General features: G+C 46.3%; 1 long non-coding RNA gene across 1 annotated transcript in view; it reads right to left on the bottom strand.

The window, feature by feature from the left end:
* Positions 1–13,820, bottom strand: part of LOC308611307 — a 30,317-nt gene extending 16,497 nt beyond the window's left edge. The window contains exon 1 of the long non-coding RNA XR_014014840.1: positions 13,730–13,820. This is a non-coding gene — a long non-coding RNA (uncharacterized lncRNA). The remainder of the gene's footprint in view (positions 1–13,729) is intronic.
* Between the last annotated feature and the right edge of the window lie 4,435 nt (positions 13,821–18,255).

Here is an 18,255-nt window from a genome sequence, read left to right as displayed (position 1 = left end):
AGGACGCTCCTTGCGTGGGCGGGTGGGGCTGCTGGCTGTATGGGAGATGATTCCCCACCTCTGACCAATTTCAGAATTGTTTATCACTGGAGCAAGGGCCTTGGTAGTGTTTTCCTCTGTATAACTGTTAGTTTCAGTTTTTTTTTTTCTTTTTTGGTTCAAGTTAGATTTTAATCCTCTTTTATGTATTTATAGATATAAGCATGGAAATAATTCATTCTTATAAATACATCAGTGTGAATGGAAGAAATTTTTTTCTGTTTTATTTTTACATTTTATTTTTTAAAATTTTGAAATTTAATTTTATTTATTTTTTTATACAGTAGGTTATTATTAGTTATCTATTTTATGCATAGACATGTATACAGGTCAATCCCAATCTCCCAACTCATCCCACCACCACCACCCCATGGCTTCCCCCACTTTGTGTCCATAAGTTTGTTCTCTACCTCTGTGTCTCTATTTCTGCCCTGGAAACCAGTTCATCTGTTGCATTTTTCTAGGTTCCACATATAGGCATTAATATACAATATTTGTTTTTCTCTTTCTGACTTACTTCACTCTGTATGACAGTCTCTAGATCCATCAGCTTCTCTACAAATGACCCAGTTTCATTCCTTTTTATGGCTGAGTAATATTCCATTTTATATATGTACCACATCTTTATCCATTCGTCTGTCTGTGGGCTTTTAGGATGCTTCCATTACCTGGCTATTGTAAATAGTGCTGCAATGAACATTGTGGTGAATGTGTCTTTGTGATTTATGGTTTTCTCTGGGTATATGCCCAGAAGTGGGATTGCTGGATCCTATTGTAATTCTGTTTTTAGTTTTTTAAAGGAACCTCCATACTGTTCTCCATAGTGACTGTATCAATTTACATTCCCACCAATAGCGGAAGAGGGTTCCTTTTGTCCACACCCTCCCCAGAATTTGTTGTTTGTAGATTATCTGATGATGCCGATTCTAACAGGTGTTAGGTCTTACCTCATTGTAGTTTTGATTTGCATTTCTCTAATAATTAGTGGTGTTGAGCAGCATTTCATGTGCGTCTTGGCCATCTCTGTGTCTTCTTTGAAGAAACGTCTATTTATATCCTCTGCCCATTTTTGTATTGGGTCGTTTGTTTTATTAATATTAAGCTGCATGAGCTGTTTCTATATATTGGAGATTAAACCTTTGTCCATTGATTCGTTTGTGAACGTTTTCGCCCAATCTGAGGGTTGCCTTTTTCCATTCCCGTTTTTTTAACAAAGAAAGAAAGAAATCAAAAGAAGCAGAACACTAATGTTCGTGAAATATGCCTCTTGAAACTGTCGTTTTGAAATATGGGCGTCCTTTAAATTTTTTGGTCGATATGTGACCCCAGGATTTGTTTTCAGGTCAGGTGTCATTTACAGGCCTGCAATGATTTTGAATATCAACTGAACATTATCGCTGGGATTAAAGCTGCTGTTGTGTGAAACGGCCACAAGGTGGCAGCAGTTCTCTCTTTCATATCTGGTTAGTAGGGCAACAGAGCCTCAATGGAAGTTGCCTTCTAGATTGGAATTTAGAACAGAATGTGACAGGAAAAAGCCCCTCAAGTTTGTCTCACTACTTCTTGTTCGTGTTTTTAATTTAATTTTTTATTTTTTATTACAGCAAGTTTGATTACAATGTTTGGCTTGTTGTAGGTATGGTAGATGTGGTTCTTTTACACATATACAGATGTCTGTTCTTCCTGGGATCCTTTTCCCATGTACGTTATGACAGAATGTTGTGTACTGCTCTCTTTGTATTCCGTAGCTCTTTGGTTATTATATATATCACCTGTGTTTGTATGTCTGTTAACCCCAATATCGTAATGAAACCAATCCTCACACCTTTCCATTGGTGAACCATAAGTTTGTTTAATGAATATGTGATTGCCCTTCTCCGTGGAAATATCTGCCCTGGTATCCATTTTTAGGTAACACCTATAAGTGATATGATACGATATGTGCCTTTCACTTTCCGACTTACTACATGTCACATGATTACCTCTAGACTCATCTACGGTGCTGCAAATGGCATTGTGTCCTTATTTTCCTTGGCTTCTATTCTGCCTTAGCGAGGTCCATTTTCAACAATGTGATTCCCTGAGGGTTGTGGATTAGCTGTCCTGGGCAGCCTTCCCTTGCCGGCCGGCCCTCCCCAGGTGTGCCTGGTTGAGGTCAATATAAACAGCGCTCCAGGCAGCAATAGCCCCTGAAGCTGTGCCTGACTCCATATTCTCTGCCCCGTCAGCAGTCTCGGGGCTCTGCTGGTGGGAGCGTGTGAGGGGCCACGGCTTTGTGGGTGGCCCGGTGTGTGTGGGGCTCTGCTGGACTTTGTGCAGGAGTGGCCAGGCTGCCACCTGTAAAGAAGAGGATGTGTCACCCATAAGTTCCACTGGAATTTCTCTCCGGGCTGAGGTAAGGAAGGAAAAAAAGGGGTGGGGTCCGGGATAGGAGGGGTATCTCAGGCAGCGAAATGGAAAGCTTCCAGAAGAGCGCCCGGGGTCAGGACCATCCTGCCTCGCCTGCAGGCACCAAGTTGGCCTGTGTGCTGTCGCTGGTGTGGCTCCACGGCCCTTCCTCTAGGATTTCATGCCCTTGTACATATTCAGGTGTTTTACCTGGGAAGGGTGGGAACAGTTCAGCTGCAGCTTGCCTGGGGCTCAGCTCACCTTTATTCAGAGATGCCTCGGCACGGTCCCCCAGCTTTGCAATGAGGACGCTCCTTGCATGCGGGGTGGGTTGCTGGCTGTATGGGAGATGATTCCCCACCTCTGACCAATTTCAGAATTGTTTACCGCTGGAGCAAGTTCCCTGATAGGGCTTTCCTCTGTATAACTGGTGGGTTCAGGTTTTTTTTCGTTTATGGTTCAAGTTAGCTTTTATTCCTCTTTTATGTATTTATAGATATAAGCATGGAAAGAATACATTCCTATAAATACATCTGTGTGAAGTGAAGAACTTTTTTCTCTTTTATTTTTAAATTTTATTTTTTAAAATTTTGAAATTTAGTTTTATTTTTTTATACAGCAGGTTATTATTAGTTATGTATTTTATGCATATGCATGTATGCAGGCCAATCCCAATCTCCCAACTCATCCCACCTCTACCACCCCATGGCTTCCCACACTTGGTGTCCATAAGTTTGTTCTCTACCTGTGTCTCTATTTCTTCCCTGCAAACTAGTTCATCTGTACCACTTTTTTTTTTTTTTTTCTTTTTGCGGTATGCGGGCCTCTCACTGCTGTGGCCCCTCCCGTTGCGGAGCACAGGCTCCGGATGTGCAGGCCCAGCGGCCATGGCTCACGGGCCCAGCCGCTCCGCGGCATATGGGATCCTCCCAGACCGGGGCACGAACCCGTATCCCCTGCATCGGCAGGCGGACTCTCAACCACTGCGCCACCAGGGAGGCCCCCATCTGTACCACTTTTTAGGTTCCACATATATGCATTAATATACAATATTTGTTTTCCTCTTTCTGACTTACTTCATTCTGTATGACAGTCTCTAGATCCATCGATGTCTCTACAAATGACCCAGTTTCATTCCTTTTTATGGCTGAGTAATATTCCATTTTATATATGTACCACATCTTTACCCATTCATCTGTTTGTGGGTATTTAGTTTGCTCCCTTACCTGGCTATTGTAAATAGTGCTGCAATGAACATTGTGGTGAATGTGTCTTTTTGATTTATGGTTTTCTCTGGGTATATGCCCAGAAGTGCGATTGCTGGATCAGATGGTAATTCTATTTCTAGTTTTTTTAAGGAAACTCCACACTGTTCTCCATAGTGACTGTATCACTTTACATTCCCACCAATAGTGGAAGAGGGCTCCTTTTGTCCACACCCTCCCCAGAATTTGTTGTTTGTAGGTTTTCTGATGATGCCGATTCTAACATGTGTGTGGTGATACCTCATTGTAGATTTTTTTTTCTTTTTATTTATTTATTTTTTTTGTGGTACGCGGGCCTCTCACTGTTGTGGCCTCTCCCGTTGCGGAGCACAGGCTCCGGACGCGCAGGCTCAGTGGCCATGGCTCACGGGCCCAGCTGCTCCGCAACATGTGGGATCTTCCCGGACCGGGGCACGAACCCGTGTCCCCTGCATCGGCAGGCGGACTCTCAACCACTGCGCCACCAGGGAAGCCCCCTCATTGTAGTTTTGATTTGCATTTCTCTAATAATTAGTGATGTTGAGCAGCTTTTCATCTGCGTCTTGGCCATGTCTGTGTCTTCTTTGAAGGATCGTCTCATGAGATCTTCTGACCATTTCTGTATTGGGAGGGTGGTTGGAGGGTAAGGCTATGTGCTCACGCACGTGTCAGTGCCAGCGTAAGGGCCAGGAGTAGGGTACTGCGTAGGGTAAGGTGTAGGTCTCGTGGTGGTTTCCGTTCCGGGCTAGGTTTAGGGTTTGGGAACGGCAAGGCTTAGGGCCCAGGTGAGGGTACGGAAACGTGGGATGGTCAGGCTACCTTCTTACGCATGGGTCAGTGCCAATGTACGGGCCAGGAATAGGCTACGGCGTAGGCTAATGTGTAGGGCTGGTGGTGGGTTTCCGTTCCGTGCTAGGGTTAGGGTTAGGGAATGGCAAGGCTTAGGGCACAGGTGAACGTAAGGAAACGTGGGAGGGTCAGGCTACGTGCTGACGCACGGGTCAGTGCCAGCGTACGGGCCATGAGTAGGGTATGGCGCAGGGTAAGGTTTAGGGCTGGTGGTGGGTTTCCGTTCCGGGCTAGGGTTAGGGTGAGGGAACAGCAAGGCTTAGGGCACAGGTGAATGTACGGAAACGTGGGAGTGGCAGGCTACGTGTTGACGCACGGGTCTGTGCCAGCGTACGGGCCAGGATTAGGGTACGTCGTAGCGTAAGGTTTAGGGCTGGTGGTGGGTTTCCGTTCCAGGCTAGGGTTAGGGTTAGGGAACGGCAAGGCTTAGGACACAGGTGAGTGTATGGAAACGTGGGAGAGGCAGGCTATGTGCTGACGCACACGTCAGTGCCAGCGTAGGGGCCAGGAGTAGGGTACAGCGTAGGGTAATGTTTAGGGCTGGTGGTGGGTTTATGTTCCGGGTTAGGGTTAGGGAACGGCAAGGCTTATGGCACAGGTGAGGGTACGGAAACGTAGGAGTGGCAGGCTACGTGCTGACGCACGGGTCAGTGCCAGCGTACGGGGCAGGATTAGGGTACGGCGTAGGGTAAGGTTTAGGGCTGGTGGTGGGTTTCCGTTCCAGGCTAGGTTTAGGGTTAGGGAACGGCAAAGCTTAGGGCACAGAAGATGGTACGGAAAAGTGGGAGGGTCAGGCTACGTGCTGACGCACGGGTCAGTGCCAGCATATGGGCCAAGTGTAGGGTATGGCGTAGGGTTAGGTGTAGGGTTAGGGTTAGGGAACGGCAAGGCTTAGGGCACAGGTGAGGGTACGGAAACGTGGGAGGGTCAGGCTACGTGATGACGCACGGGTCTTTGCCAGCGTACGCGCCAGGATTCGGGTACGGCATTGGGTAAGGTGTAGGGCTGGTTGTGGGTTTCCGTTCCAGGTTAGAGTTAGGGAACGGCAAGGCTTAGTGCACAGGTGAGGGTATGGAAACGTGGCAGAGGCAGGCTATGTGCTGACGCAAGGGTCACTGCCAGCGTACGGGTCAGGAGTAGTCTACGGCGTACGTTGAGGTTTAGGTTTTGTGGTGGGTTTCCGTTCCGGGCTAGGGTTAGGGATAGGGAAAGGCAAGGCTTAGGGCACAGGTGAGGGTACGGAAACGTGGGAGGGTTAGGCTACATGCTGAAGCACGGTTCAATGCCAGGGTATGGACCAGGAGTAGGGTACGGCGTAGGGTAAAGTGTAAGGCTGGTGGTGGGTGTCCATTCCGGGCTAGTGTTAGGGTTAGGGAGCGGCAAGGCTTAGGGCACAGGTGAGGGTACGGAAACGTGGGAGGGTCAGGCTACATGCTGAAGAACGGGTCAGTGCCAGGGTGTGGACCAGGAGTAGGGTACGGCGTTGGGTATGGTGTAAGGGCGGTGGTGGGTGTCCATTACGGTCTAGGGATAGGGTTAGGGAACGTTAAGGCTTAGGACACAGGTGAGGGTACGGAAACGTGGGAGGGTCAGGATACGTGCTGAAGAATGGGTCAGTGCCAGCGTACGGGCCAGGAGTAGGGTACGGCATAGCGTAATGTGTAGGGCTGGTGGTGGTTTCCGTTCCGGGCTAGGGTTAGAGGTAGGGAACTGCAAGGCTTAGGGAACAGGTGAGGGTACGGAAACGTGGGAGAGGCAGGCTACGGGCTGACACATGGGAGAGTGCCAGCTTACGGGCCAGCAGTAGGCTACGACGTAGGGTAGGGTGTAGGGCTGGTGGTGGGTTTCCGTTCCGAGCTAGGGTTAGAGTTAGGGATCGGCAAGGCTTAGGGAACAGGTGAGGGTAAGGAAAAGTGGGAGGGTTAGGCTACATGCTGACGCACGGATCAGTGCCAGCGTACGGGCCAGGTGTAGGGTACGGCATAGGGTAAGGTTTAGGGCTGGTGGTGGGTTTCCGTTTGGGGTTATGGTTAGGGTCATGGAACGGCAAGTGTTAGGACACAGGTGAGGGTACGGGAACGTGGGAAGGTCAGGCTACGTGCTGACGCACGGATCAGTGCCAGCGTACGGGCCAGGATTAGGCTACGGCGTAGGGTAAGCTGTAGGGCTGGTGGTGGGTTTCTGTTCTAGGCTAGGGTTAGGGTTAGGGAAGGACAAGTCTTAGGGCACAGTTGAGGGTACGGAAATGGTGGAGGGTCAGGCTATGTGCTGACTCACGTGTCAGTGCCAGCGTACAGGCCAGGAGTAGGCAACAACGTAGGGTAAGGTGTAGGGCTGGTGGTTGGTTTCCTTTCCGGGCTAGGGTTAGGGTTAGGAAATGTCAAGGCTTAGGGCACAGGTGAGGGTATGGAAACGTGGGAGGGTCATGCTACGTGCTGACACACGTGTCAGTGCCAGCGTATGGGCCAGTGGTAGGCTACGGCGTAGGGAAAGGTGTAGGGCTGGTGGTGGGCTTCCTTTCCGGGCTAGGGTTAGGGTTAGGGAACGGCAAGTCTTAGGGCACAGGTGTGGGTACGGAAACGTGGGACAGTCAGGCTATGTGCTGACGCACGGGTCAGTGCCAGCGTACGGGCCAGGAGTAGTGTACGTCGTAGGGTAAGGTGTAGGGCTGGTGGTGGGTTTCCGTTCTGGGCTAGGGTTAGGGTTAGGGAACGGCAAGGTTTAGGGCAAACGTGAGGGTATCGAAACGTGTTAGGCTCAGGGTACGTGTTGACGCACGGGTTAGTGTGAACGTACAGATGAGGATTATGGTGCGGCATAGGGTAAAGTGTATGGTTGGTGGTAGGTTTCCGTTTCAGGCTAGGGTTAGTGTTAGGGAACGGCAAGATTTTGGGCACAGATGAGGGTATGGAAACGTGTTAGTGTCAGGGTACGGGTTGACATATGGATTAGCATGAGGGTACGGCTTAGGGTAAGGTGTAGGCTTGGTGGTAGGTTTCCATTGTGGTCTAGGGTTAGGGTTAGGGAATGGCAAGGTGTAGGTCACAGGTGAAGGTACGGAAACGTGTTAGGGTCAGGGTAAGTCTTGACGCATGTGTTAGTGTCAGCGTACGGAGTAGGTTTATGGTCCTTCGTAGGTTAAGGTCTAGGGTTGGTGGTAGGTTTCCGTTCCAGGCTAGGGTTAGTGTTATGGAACGGCAAGGTTTAGGGCATAGGTGAGGGTACGGAAATGTGTTAGGGTCAGGGTACGTGTTGACGCTCGGATTATGATTAGGGTATGGCGTAGAGTAACGTGTAGGGTTGGTGGTAGGTTTCCGTTTTGGGCTAGGGTTAGGGTTAGGCAACGGCACGGTTTAGGGAACAGGTGAGGGAACGGAAAAGTGTTAGGGTCAGTGTACGTGTTGACGCACGGGTTAGTGTCAGTGTACGGATTAGGATTAGGGTACCGTGTAGGGTATGCTGTACGGATTGTGGTAGTTTTCCATTCTGGGCTAGGGTTAGTGTTAGGGTACGGCAAGGTTTAGGGTACAGGTGACGGTACAGAAACGTGTTAGGGTCATGATACATGTTGATACATGGAATAGTGTCATCATACGCATTAGGATTAGGGTACAGCGTAGGGTAAGGTGTACGGAGGGCGGTAGGTTTCCATTCCGTTGTAGGGTTAGGGTTAGCGAATTGCAAGGTTTGGGGCACAGGTGATGGTACAGAAATGTGTTAGGTTCAGGGTACGTGTTGACTCACGGGTTAGTGTCAGCATACGCATGAGGATTAGGGTACCACATAGAGTAAGGTGTAGGGTTGGTGGTACGTTTCCGTTCCAGTCTAGGGTTATGTTTAGGGACCGGCAAAGTTTAGGGCACAGGTGAGTGTACGAAACGTGTTAGGGTCAGGGTATGTGTTGATGCACAGGTTAGTGTCAGCATACGAATTAGGATTAGGGTACGGCGTAAGGTAAGGTGTAGGGTTGGTGGTAGGTTTCCGTTCCGGGCTAGGGTTAGGGTTAGGGAACGGCAAGGTTTATGGCAGAGGTGAGGGTACGGAAACGTGTTAGGGTCAGGGTACATGTTGATGTATGAATTAGGATTAGGGTACAGCTTAGGGTAAGGTGTAGGGCTGATGGTAGGTTTCCGTTCCGGGCTAAGTTTAAGGATAGGGAACAACAAGTTTTAGGGCACAGCTGAGGGTATGGAAACGTGTTAGGGTCAGGGTACGTGTTGACTCACTGGTTAGTGCCAGCGTACGGATTAGGATTAGTGTACGGCATAGATAAGGTGTAGGGTTGGTGGTAGGATTCCGTTCCGAGCTATGGTTAGGGTTAGGGAAAGTCAAGGTTTCTATTTCTAGTTCTTTTAAGGAAACTCCATACTGTTCTCCATAGTGACTGTATCAATTTACATTCCCACCATAGTGGAAGAGGGCTCCTTTTGTCCACACCCTCCCCAGAATTTGTTTGTAGATTTTCTGATGATGCCGATTCTAACAGGTGTGAGGTGATACCTCATTGTAGTTTTGATTTGCATTTCTCTAATAATTAGTGCTCTTGAGCAGCTTTTCATGTGCGTCTTAGCCATCTCTGTGTCTTCTTTGAAGAAACGTCTCTTTAGATTTTCTGCCCATTTTTGTATTGGGTTGTTTGTTTTTTTAATAAGCTGCATGAGCTGTTTATATATATTGGAGATTAAACCTTTGTCCATTGATTCGTTTGCAAATATTTTCACCCCTTCTGAGGGATGCCTTTTTCCATTCCCGTGTTTTTAACCAAAAAAGAAAGAAAGAAAAAGAAGCAGAACACTAATGTGCATAAAATATGCCTTTTGAAACGGTCATTTTGCAATATGGACGTCCTTTAAATTTTTTGGTCGATATGTGACCCCAGGATTTGTTTTCAGGGCAGGTGTCATTTACAGGCCTGCAATGATTTTGACTATCAACTGACCATGAGCGCTGGGATTAAAGCTGCTGTTGTGTGAAACGGCCACAAGGTGGCAGCAGTTCTCCCTTACCAATTCTGGTTACTAGGGCAACAGAGCCTCAATGGAAGTCGTGTTCTAGATTGGAATTTCGAATGGAATGTGACAGGAGAAAGCCCCTCAAGTTTGTCTCCCTACTTCTTGTTCGTGTTTTTAATTTAATTTTTTGTTTTTTATTACAGCAAGTTTGATTACAATGTTTGGCTTGTTGTAGGTGAGGAAGATGTGGTTCTTTTACACATATACAGATGTCTGTTTTTCCTGGGATCCTTTTCCCATGTACGTTATGACAGAATGTTGAGTTGTCTTTTGGTATTCCGTAGGTCTTTGGTGATTATATATGTCACCTGTGTTTGTATAAGTCTGTTAACCCCGATATCGTAATGAAACCAATCCTCACACCTTTCCATTGGTGAACCATAAGTTTGTTTAATGAATCTCTGATTGCCCTTCTCGGTGGAAATATATGCCCTGTTATCCATTTTTAGGTAACACCTATAAGTGATATGATATGATATGTGTCTTTCACTTTCTCACTTACTACAAGTCACGTGATTACCTCTAGACTCATCTACGGTGGTGCAAATGGCATTGTGTTCTTTTTTTCCTTGGCTTCTCTTCTGCCTTAGCGAGGTCCATTTTCAACAATGTGATTCCCTGAGTGTTGTGGATTAGCTCACCTGGGCAGCCTTACCCTGCCGCCCGGCCCTCCCCAGGTGTGCCTGTTTGAGGTCAATATAAACAGCGCTCCAGGCAGCAATAGCCCCTGAAGCTGTTCCTGACTCCATATTCTCTGCCCCGTCAGCAGTCTCGGGGCTGTGCTGGTGGGAGGGAATGAGGTGCCACAGATTTGTTGGTGGCCCGGTGTGAGTGGGGTTCTCCTGGCCTTTCTGCAGTAGTTGCCAGGCTGCCTCCTGTAAGAAGAGGATGTGTCACCCATACCTTCTTTTGGAATTTCTCTCCGGACAGAGGTGAGGAAGGAAAAAAGCAGTGGGGGCCGGGACAGGTGGGGTATCTCAGGCAGGACAATGGAAAGCTTCCGGAAGAGTGCCCGGGGCCAGGACCACCCTGGGTGGCCTGCAGGCATCAAGTTGCCCTGCGTGCTGTGGCTCTTGTGGCTCCACGGCCCTTCCTCTAGTCTTTCAAGCCCTTGTACATATTCAGTTGTTTTACCTGGGAAGGGTGGGAACAGTTCAGCAACAGCTGGCCTGCGGCTCAGCTCACCTTTTTTTAGAGATGCCTCGGGTCGGTCCCCCAGCTTTGCAATGAGGACGCTCCTTGTGTGGGGTGTGGGTAGCTGGCTGTATGGGGATGATTCCCCACCTCTGACCAATTTCAGAATTGTTTGCCGCTGGAGCAAGTGCCCTGATAGGGTTTTCCTCTGTATAACTGGTGGGTTCAGGTTTTTTTCCTTTCATGGTTCAAGTTAGATTTTATTCCTCTTTTATATATTTATAGATATAAGCATGGAAATAATTCATTCCGATAAATACATCTGTGTGAAGGGAAGAACTTTTTTCTGTTTTATATTTAAATTTTATTTATTAAGATTTTGAAATTTAATTTTATTTACTTTTATATACAGCAGGTTATTATTAGATATGTATTTTATGCATATACATGTATACAGGTCAATCTCAAACTCCCAACTCATCCCACCACCACCACCCCATGGCTTCCCACACTTGGTGTCCATACGTTGGTTCTCTACACCTGTGTCTCTATTTCTTCCCTGCAAACCAGTTCATCTGTACCATTTTTTAGGTTCCACATATATGCATTAATATACAATATTTGTTTTCCTCTTTCTGACCTACTTCATTCTGTATGACAGTCTCTAGATCCATCGATGTCTCTACAAATGACCCAGTTTCATTCCTATTAATGGTTGAGTAATATTCCATTTTATACATGTACCACATCTTTATCCATTCATCTGTGTGAGGGCATATAGTTTGCTTCCATTACCTGGCCTTTGTAAATAGTGCTGCAATGAACATTGTGGTGAATGTGCTTTTTTGATTTATGGTTTTCTCTGGGTCTATTCCCAGAAGTGGGATTGCAGGATCAGATGGTAATTCTATTTCTGGTTTTTTTAAGGAAACTCCATAGTGTTCTACATAGTGACTGTATCAATTTACATTCCCACCAATAGTGGAAGAGGGCTCCTTTTGTCCACACCCTCCCCAGAATTTGTTGTTTGTAGATTTTCTGATGATGCCGATTCTAACAGGTGTGAGGTGATACCTCATTGTAGTTTCGATTTGCATTTCTCTAATAATTAGTGCTGTTGAGCAGCTTTTCATGTGCGTCTTGGCCATCTCTGTGTCGTCTTTGAAGAAACGTCTCTTTAGATCTACTGCCCATTTTTGTATTGGGTTTTTTGTTTTTTTTAATATTAAGCTGCATGAGCTGTTTATATATTGGAGATTAAACCTTTGTCCATTGATTCGTTTTCAACGATTTTTGCCCATTCTGAGGGATGCCTTTTTCCATTCCCATTTTTTTAACAAAAAAGTAAAGAAACAAAAAGAAGAAGAACACTAATGTTTGTAAAATATGGCTTTTGAAACGGTCGTTTTGAAATATGGACGTCCTTTGAATTTTTTGGTCGATATGTGACCCCAGGATTTGTTTTCAGGGCAGGTGACATTTACAGGCCTGCAATGATTTTGAATATCAACTGACCATTGGCGCTGGGATTAAAGCTGCTGTTGTGTGAAACGGCCACAATGTGGCAGCAGTTCTCCCTTACCAATTCTGGTTACTAGGGCAACAGAGCCTCAATGGAAGTCGTGTTCTAGATTGGAATTTAGAATGGAATGTGCCAGGAGAAAGCCCCTCAAGTTTGTGTCCCTACTTCTTGTTCGTGTTTTTAATTTAATTTTTATTTTTTATTACAGCAAGTTTGATTACGATGTTTGGCTTGTTGGAGGTGTGGAAGATGTGGTTCTTTTACACATATACAGATGTCGGTTTTTCCTGGGATCCTTTTCCCATGTACGTTATGACAGAATGTTGAGTAGTCTTTTGGTATTCCGTAGGTCTTTGGTGATTATATATGTCACCTGTGTTTGTATAAGTCTGTTAACCCCGATATCGTAATGAAACCAATGCTCACACCTTTCCATTGGTGAACCATAAGTTTGTTTAATGAATCTCTGATTGCCCTTCTCGGTGGAAATATCTGCCCTGGTATCCATTTTTAGGTAACACCTATAAGTGATATAATATGATATGTGTCTTTCACTTTCTGACTTACTATATGTCACGTGATTACCTCTAGACTCATCTACGGAGCTGCAAAAGGCATTGTGTCCTTTTTTTCCTTGCCTTCTATTCTGACTTAGCGAGGTCCATTTTCAACAATGTGATTCCCTGCGGGTTGTGGATTAGCTGACGTGGGCAGCCTTATCCTGCCGGCCGGCCCTCCCAAGGTGTGCCTTGTTGAGGTCAATATAAACAGCGCTCCATGCAGCAATAGCCCCTGAAGCTGTGACTGCCTCCATATTCTCTGCCCCGTGAGCAGTCTCGGGGTTGTGCTGGTGGGAGGGAGTGAGGGGCCACAGCTTTGTTGGTGGCCCGGTGTGAGTGGGGTTCTGCTGGCCTTTCTGCAGGAGATGCCAGGCTGCCTCCTGTAAAGAGGAGGATGTGTCACCCATACCTTTCGCTGGAATTTCTCTCCGGACTGAGGTGACGAAGGAAAAAAGCAGTGGGGGCCGGGACAGGGTGGGTATCTCAGGCAGGACAATGGAAAGCTTCTGGAAGAGCGCCCGTGGCCAGGACCACCCTGGCTGGCCTGCAGGCACCAAGTTGGCCTGCGTGCTGTCGCTGGTATGGCTCCATGGCCCTTCCTCTAGTCTTTCAAGCCCATGTACATATTCAGGTGTTTAACCTGGGAAGGGTGGGAACAGTTCAGCAGCAGCTGACCTGGGGATCAGCTCACCTTTATTCAGAGATCCCTCTGCTCGGTCACCCAGCTTTGCAATGAGGACGCTCCTTTTGTGGGGTGTGTGTTGATGGCTGTATGGGAGATGATTCCCCACCTCTGACCAATTTCAATATTGTTTACCGTTGGAACAAGTGCCCTGATAGGGTTTTCCTCTGTATAACTGGTGGGTTCAGGTTTTTCTTCTTTTATGGTTCACGTTAGCTTTTATTCCTCTTTTATGTATTTATAGATATAAGCATGGAAATAATACTTTCCTATAAATACATCTGTGTGAAGGGAAGAACTTTTTTCTGTATTATTTTTAAATTTTATTTTTTAAAATTTTGAAATTTAATTTTATTTATTTTTTTATACAGCAGGTTATTATTAGTTATGTATTTTATGCATATACATGTATGCAGGTCAATCCCAATCTCCCAAGTCATCCCACCACCACCACCCCATGGCTTTCCACACTTGGTGTCCATACGTTTGTTCTCTACATCTGTGTCTCTATTTCTTCCCTGCAAACCAGTTCCTCTGTAAAATTTCGTAGGTTCCACATATATGCATTAATATACAATATTTGTTTTCCTCTTTCTGACTTACTTCATACTGTATGACAGTCTCTAGATCCATCGCTGTCTCTACAAATGACCCGGTTTCATTCCTTTATATGGCTGAGTAATATTCCATTTTATACATGTAGCACATCTTTATCCATTCCTCTGTGTGTGGGCATTTACGTTGCTTCCATAAACCTGGCCTTTGTAAATAGTGCTGCAATGAACATTGTGGTGAATGTGCCTTTCTAATTTATGAGTTTCTTTGGGTATATGAGCAGAATTGGGATTGCTGGATCAGATGGTAATTCTATTTCTAGTTTTTTTAAGGAAACTCCGTAGTGTTCTCCATAGTGAGTGTATCAATTTACATTCCCACCAATAGTGGAAGAGGTCTCCTTTTGTCCACACCCTCCCCAGAATTTGTTGTTTGTAGATTTTCTGATGATGCCGATTCTAACAGGTGTGAGGTGATACCTCATTGTAGTTTTGATTTGCATTTCTCTAATAATTAGTGCTGTTGAACAGATTTTCATGTGCGTCTTGGCCATCTCTGTGTCTTATTTGAAGAAACGACTCTTTAGATCTGCCCATGTTAGTATTGGGTTGTTTGTTTTTTTAATATTAAGCTGCATGAGCTGTTTATATATAATGGAGATTAAACCTTTGTCCATTGATTCGTTTGCAACTATTTTCGCCCCTTTTGAGGGATGTCTTTTTCCTTTCCCGTTTTTTAAACAAAAAAGAAGAAACGAAAAAGAAGTAGAAAACTAATGTGCGTAAAATATGCCTTTTGAAACGGTCGTTTTGAAATATGGACGTCCTTTGAATTTTTTGGTCGATATGTGACACCAGAAATTATTTTCAGGGCAGGTGTCATTTACAGGCCTTCAATGATTTTGAATATCAACTGACCATTAGCGCTGGGATTAAAGCTGCTGTTGTGTGAAACGGCCACAAGGTGACAGCAGTTCTCCCTTTCCAATTCTGGTTACTAGGGCAACAGAGCCTAAATGGAAGTCGTGTTCTAGATTGGAATTTAGAATGGAATGTGCCAGGAGAAAATCCCTCAAATTTGTCTCCCTACTTCTTGTTCGTGTTTTTAATTTAATTTTTATTTTTTATTACAGCAAGTTTGATTACAATGTTTGGCTTGTTGTAGGTGTGGAAGATGTGGTTCTTTTACACATATACAGATGTCGGTTTTTCCTGGGATCCTTTTCCCATGTACCTTATGACAGAATGTTGAGTAGTCTTTTGGTATTCCGTAGGTCTTTGGTGATTATATATGTCACCTGTGTTTGTATAAGTCTGTTAACCCCGATATCGTAATGTAACCCATCCTCACAACTTTCCATTGGTGAACCATAAGTTTGTTTAATGAATCTCTGATTGCCCTTCTCGGTGGAAATATCTGCCCTGGTATCCATTTTTAGGTAACACCTATAAGTGATATGATATGATATGTGTCTTTCACTTTCTGACTTACTACATGTCACGTGATTACCTCTAGAGTCATCTACGGTGCTGCAAAAGGCATTGTGTCCTTTTTTTCCTTGCCTTCTATTCTGACTTAGCGAGGTCCCTTTTCAACAATGTGCTTCCCTGCGGGTTGTGGATTAGCTGACGTGGGCAGCCTTATCCTGCCGGCCGGCCCTCCCCAGGTGTGCCTGGTTGAGGTCAATATAAACAGCGCTCCATGCAGCAATAGCCCCTGAATCTGTGCCTGCCTCCATATTCTCTGCCCCGTGAGCAGTCTCGGGGCGGTGCTGGTGGGAGGGAGTGAGGGGCCACAGCTTTGTTGGTGGCCCGGTGTGAGTGGGGTTCTGATGGCCTTTCTGCAGGAGTTGCCAGGCTGCCACCTGTAAAGAAGAGGATGTGTCACCCGTACCTTCCCCTGGAATTTCTCTCCGGACAGAGGTGAGGAAGGAAAAAAGCAGTGGGGGCCGGGACAAGTGGGGTATCTCAGGCAGTACAATGGAAAGCTTCCGGAAGAGCGCCCGGGGCCAGGACCACCCTGGCTGGCCTGCAGGCACCAAGTTGGCCTGCGTGCTGTCGCTGGTGTGGCTCCACGGCACTTCCTCTAGTCTTTCAAGCCCTTGTACATATTCAGGTGTTTTACCTGGGAAGGGTGGGAACAGTTCAGCAACAGCTGGCCTGGGGCTCAGCTCACCTTTGTTCTGAAATGCCTTGGCTCGGTCCCCCCGCTTTGCAATTAGGAAGCTCCTTGTGTGGGGTGTGGGTTGCTGGCTGTATGGGAGATGATTCCCCACCTCTGACCAATTTCAATATTGTTTACCGTTGGAGCAAGTGCCCTGAGAGTGTTTTTCTCTGTATAACTGGTCGGTTCAGGTTTTTCTTCGTTTATGGTTCAAGTTAGTTTTTATTCCTCTTTTATGTATTTATAGATATAAGCATGGAAATAATTCATTCCTAGAAATACATCTGTGTGAAAGGAAGAACTTTTTTCTGTTTTATTTTTAAATTTTATTTTTTATAATTTTGAAATTTAATTTTATTTACTTTTTTATACAGCTGGTTATTATTAGTTATGTGTTTTATGCATATACATGTATACAGGTCAATCTCAATCTCCCAACTCATCCCACCACCACCACCCAATGGCTTCCCACACTTGGTGTCCATACGTTTGTTCCCTACCTCTGTATCTCTATTTCTTCCCTGCAAACCAGTTCATCTGTACCATTTTTTAGGTTCCACATATATGCATTAATATACAATATTTGTTTTCCCCTTTCTGACTTACTTCATTCTGTATGACAGTCTCTAGATCCATCGATGTCTCTACAAATGACCCAGATTCATTCCTTTTTATGGCCGAGTAATATTCCATTTTATGTATGTACCCCATCTTTATCCATTCATCTGTCTTTGGGCGTTTAGGTTGCTTCCATTACCTGGCTATTGTAAATAGTGCTGCAATGAACATTGTGGTGAATGTGCCTTTTTGATTTATGGTTTTCTTTGGGTATATGCCCAGAAGTGGAATTGCTGGATCAGATGGTAATTCTATTTCTAGATTTTTTAAGGAAACTCCATAGTGTTCTCCATAGTGTCTCTATCAATTTACATTCCCACCAATAGTGGAAGAGGGCTCCTTTTGTCCACACCCTCCCCAGAATTTGTTGTTTGTAGATTTTCTGATGATGCCGATTCTAACAGGTGTGAGGTGATACCTCATTGTAGTTTTGATTTGCATTTCTCTAATAATTAGTGCTCTTGAGCAGCTTCTCATGTGCGTCTTGGCCATCTCTGTGTCTTCTTTGAAGAAACGTCTCTTGAGATCTTCTGCCCTTTTCTGTATTGGGAGGGTCGTGGGATGTTCAGGCTGTGTGCTGACGCACGTGTCAGGGCCAGGGTAAGGGCCAGGAGTAGGGTACAGCATAGGGTAACGTGTAGGGCTGTTGGTGGGTTTCCATTCCGGGTTAGGGTTAGGGTTAGGGAACGGCAAGTTTTAGGGAACAGGTGAGCATAGGGACACGTGGGAGAGGCAGGCTACGTGCTGACAAACGTGTCAGTGCCAGCGTACGGGTGAGGAGTAAAGTATGGTGTAGGGCTGGTTGTGGGTTTCCATTCCGCGCTAGGGTTAGTGTTAGGGATCGGCAAGGCTTAGGGCACAGCTGAGGGTACAGAAACGTGGGAGGGTCAGGCTACATGCTGAAGCACGGGTCAGTGCCAGGGTGTGGACCAGGAGTAGGGTACGGCGTAGGGTAAGGTGTAAGACTGGTGGTGGGTGTCCATTCAGGGGTTTGATTAGGGTTAGGGAACGTCATGTTTTAGGGCACAGGTGAGGGTACGGAAACGTGGGAGGGTCAGGCTACCTGCTGACGCATGGGTCAGTGCCAGCGTATGGGCCAGGAGTAGGGTACGGCGTAGGGTAAGGTGTAGGGCTGGTGGTGGGTTTCCGTTCTGGGCTAGGGTTAGGGTTAGGGAACGGCAAGGCTAAGGGCACAGGTGAGGGTACGGAAACTTGGGAGAGGCAGGCTACGTGCTGACGCACGGGTCAGTGCCAGCATACAGGCAAGGAGTAGGGTACGGCATAGTGTATGGTCTAGGGCTGGTGGTGGGTTTCAGTTCAGGGCTAGGGTTAGGGTTAGTGAACGGCAAGGCTTAGGGCACAGGTGAGGGTACAGAAACGTGTTAGGTTCATGGTGCATGTTGATGCATGGAATAGTGTCATCATACGCATTAGGATTAGGGTACGGCGTAGAGTAAGGTGTACGGATGGCGGTAGGTTTACATTTCGG

Source organism: Mesoplodon bidens, assembly GCF_964165515.1.
Source record: "Mesoplodon bidens genome assembly, contig: HAP1_SCAFFOLD_180, whole genome shotgun sequence".
Classification (NCBI taxonomy): domain Eukaryota; kingdom Metazoa; phylum Chordata; class Mammalia; order Artiodactyla; family Ziphiidae; genus Mesoplodon; species Mesoplodon bidens.
Note: the sequence above shows the minus strand (reverse complement) of the source record. Positions and strands in the feature narration are given on the sequence as shown.